This window comes from Triticum dicoccoides, chromosome 3A, assembly GCF_002162155.2.
Source record: "Triticum dicoccoides isolate Atlit2015 ecotype Zavitan chromosome 3A, WEW_v2.0, whole genome shotgun sequence".
NCBI classification, from domain to species: domain Eukaryota; kingdom Viridiplantae; phylum Streptophyta; class Magnoliopsida; order Poales; family Poaceae; genus Triticum; species Triticum dicoccoides.
Genome location: NC_041384.1, coordinates 318,916,656 through 318,920,491, shown reverse-complemented (window position 1 = coordinate 318,920,491; position 3,836 = coordinate 318,916,656). Strand labels below are relative to the sequence as shown.

At 41.3% G+C, this 3,836-nt stretch overlaps 1 long non-coding RNA gene across 2 annotated transcripts; it reads left to right on the top strand.

Moving 5' to 3' along the window:
- Positions 1 to 333: 333 nt before the first annotated feature.
- On the top strand, positions 334 to 3,634 carry LOC119268126. Of its 2 annotated transcripts, XR_005132931.1 has the most exons (5): positions 334 to 832; positions 1,321 to 1,414; positions 2,296 to 2,429; positions 2,536 to 2,602; positions 3,327 to 3,634. It is a non-coding gene; the product is annotated as an uncharacterized LOC119268126 (long non-coding RNA). The 2 variants fall into 2 exon arrangements; XR_005132932.1 differs by lacking the exon at positions 2,536 to 2,602 and having other exon boundaries at positions 336 to 832.
- The last annotated feature ends 202 nt before the right edge of the window (positions 3,635 to 3,836 follow it).

Sequence of the window (3,836 nt, the reverse complement as noted above, 5' to 3'; positions counted from 1 at the left end):
CACAACCTCTAATTAGGGGCAATTAACTGCCGGGAGAAATACGTTATTAGGGGCAGATAATCTGCCGGAGATCGTGCTACTGCTAGCACAAGTACTTAGAGTCAGTGTAACTGCCGGCAGAAGTCACACAACCGGGGCACATGCACTGCCAGTAATCATTGCTCACGTCTAGGGTCACGTAATCTGTCGGCACAACTAAACAGAGGCATATTATCTGTCGGTGCTGTTTGTGGGCCCACATAAGGCCCAGACGCGCGCTGGCGCGGGAGGAGAAGCCGAAGTGCGCGGGAGGCTGAAAATTTCCTGTCCAAAATAACAAAGGGGTCCTCCCAAATTCACCTAGCCTCTAGAACAGAAGAACCCCCAAATCTCCCAGACCTAAGCCTCCGCCGCCGCCGCCGAGGCTGACCACCCTAGTCACCGGCTCACCGCGGTGCCGCCTTCCTCCCCGACCACCGTCCGCCGCCCTTCACCGCAGCAGCATCTTCGTCCCTGACCAGGCGGCCAAGCGCACCACCGTCTTCGAGCACGAACCTCCGTCGCAGAGCATCCTTCGCCGGTTCCTCCCCGACCCCCTAGCTCTGGCCGCCGACTCTAAGCCCCCTCCCCAAGCTCCCCGACCAACACCATGGCTGAGCACACCCCGCCCCGCCGACCACCCTCCCCTGTGCCTGTGTGTCCCCAAGCAGCGCCGCCTCCCCACGCGGGGTTCTCCCGCGACCTAGATCTACCGCCGTCCTCCACCATCCCTCTTCCTCAGGCAGCCGCTTCAACCTCCTAGAGCTCGCCCCCCTGGAAGCACCTTCTCCACGATGCTCCCCTACACACTAGGGTAAGCTATCTTTTTTTTCTGAACTTATCAAATGAGGACTTGTGTTGTGACACCGAAACTGGATTGTAGGATGTGATTGTGTTGATGTATTTTGCCTCGGTATAGTTCTTTATCTTTTTTAGTCTAATAATCTGAAATCCTTTGAGTGCGTATAAGGTGGATGTGGCCATGGATGGGTGTTGCTCCAAGCATTGCTCCTGCAATAAGTGTACACTCTTCAATTTGTAGGAGCCCTTGTGTCTTCTATTATTTGTTCATTGCATCACCCTCAGCTCAGTATGCTTGATATTGACAAGTTGTAATTTGTGACTACAACTTTGATCTCTATTATTATTTGTTCATCGCATCACCCCCAGCTCAGTAGGCAGACGGTGCACATGATTAACACTTGTTGGCAGTATATGTATCACTAGCAAATTGATTGCCCTTGATTCAGGAATTATAATGCCTTGTTTGGTTAAACTTGTTATTGCTTATTCTTGGTACAGATTGCCCGAGACATTTAATCTTCATTCGGGGAGGAGCACACACCTTTTGCTTCATGTATTGAAGACTGATGTTGAATTTGTTTATTTGTCAAAGGTTAGATCATGCTTTATTTCGGCAACTGATAATCTGTTTATAATTTAGTACCATGTGTGTTTATGATATTGTGAGTATCCTTCTATGGATATTATTGTATTAATTAAGTTAGTGAATGTCAGGATCAACCAACATAGGTGAGTTATGAAATAATCAAACAAATCATCAGTAAATCTGTGGTAAAACCTTCCCCATAATGCACTTCTTAAAGTATTGACACTTGCGGATTATTGATTGTACCTTCTCATTCTTAATCACCATATATATTCGATTGTCCTCTGGTTTTTTGAGTAATGAAAATTTAGGTGTACGATCGCCCTCAACCAACATACATGATGTTAACTAACATGCCATTTTAACAAATGATCGAACAACCATATCAAAAATATGATACCATGGAGATAGGATTTTGGAATGCTATGGTATATGAATTGTCTGCTTGACAAATGTTTCCTTGGCTGAACTTCTTTTTACTACTACTGATCTACTATCCCTAGGTTTGCATGTCACAATTCTTCTAACATTGCTATATACAGTTTTAAACTATAAGTTTGCTACATTCTAAAATTAATTGAGATAGAGTCAGAGCCAGGCCAGCTATTTTGAAGGCATGGCTTCATAAGCTGTTAGTGTCTATGGTGCACCTATGTTCACTAGCTTCAACTATTTAACCATCTGCAAGGCATGTCGTATGTACTCCTTTCCCCCAAGAAAACTAAGAGATTATCAGAACTATTTTCTCCCGCCATTTGTGTGGTCAAGGAAAGAATATAGATCACTGTATCTAAAGTTATATATTGTATTTTCACAGAACAAGTTCATGTTATTCATTATTATTAGTTAAACCCCATAATGTTGATTTTGAAGAATTCCCATTACAGGCCACTAGCAAGATAATATATGTTTTGGTGAAGCCAGAAGGGGAAGAGGAGTAGGCTGTGAGCAAAGCTGGGTCAAAGATGATTGGGGGAAGGTTGATGTTGAGCAAAAAAATCATATGTGGACAACCTTAAAGGTATACTTGATGGCTGGTATTATAACATGCCCTCTTATCTAATACATTATCCTTGCAACACAAAAAATATGTGTATTAATTGCTGCAGTTCTGCTCTGATTTACAGTTTTTTGAAACATACATGTACAATAAGAGTGATGCCCCTTCAAGCAAGGCTGCAACCAAAAATATCTGTATGTATTTTCAGTTGTAGCAACTTTCTGCTTTGAAGTTGTCAGTTTTTTTCTAGAGTATTAACTATTTGTTGCAGTCTTGTTATCAAAATCATAGAATAATTTTTAATGGTGAGAAAGATGTAGTTGAACTCGAATGGCGTATTTCAAGTTATTAGCAGACCACTCTTTGTAATTGCCAGATTTAACTTTTGTTTTTCATGACTGAGCTTTGTCTGGTTTATATACTAGAAACCAATTAGACATCATCTTTTATATACCAGAAATGAATTCGACATATGTCAACACTTCTATGTCTGGTTCATCTTCGAAATCCAGTTCAAGTTATCTTGTGCTTCGAAAATCTGCACTGTTTTTTAATATAGTTTTATGGCTGCTCCACTGGGAGTACAAACATAATCTGAAGAAATTCTAAATCCTTTTGGTAAATATGCAAAGTATTGACTAATTTTAGTAGCACGCAGTCCAAAAGCATTCATCTTATCCTACCCTTAATTTAATGCTAATCCAACAATTATATCATGTATAATGGATTATGAGATGCATTGATTTCTGTTCTTCGTAGCATGGTGTCACCAGTGTATGCATAGGGCCGGATTTTGGGAGTACTGTAAAAAAACTGTAGTATCTTCTATGTATGTTCAGTGCAGCATGTTGAAATCTTTAAAATGTTGATTTAAAATCAGAAACGAGAGCTCAATTTTGAATTTCCAATCTGTTGCAGGTTTCTCAAAGATGCACGAGTTGATTGAGGTCTGGAAGATCTGCAAGTTGCTGAAGTGATGATATATATGTGTTGTTAGTTGAACTTGGGAGACATTGGCAAGTTTCATTCTGTCCATTTTGGTGGTTTATTTTGGCACATTTAGCCACAGTATACTCATTTTGGTGTGGCGCAATTTATTTACGTAGAAAGATATGTACTGTGCCTTCTGTGGTACAATGTCCTTAATATATGATCGTTTCATGCATGTACCTTGAAACATATGTAACCTACATGTTATGTAATTTCGAGAGAAGCCCTACATGCAACTTTGAGCGAAGTGTATCTATGAGCTGAATGATCTGTCGTGACTGCTTGAAACATAGTGATTTGATATTACCCAGAATAGCTTAGGTTGCTTGTGAAACAACACGTCCTGGCATATTACCTGCCGGGTAAATGTGTTTGTGCAGGCAGAAAAACTGTCGGCAAGTAAATTCTTTGGGGCACACAAACTGCCAGGAGAAGTTA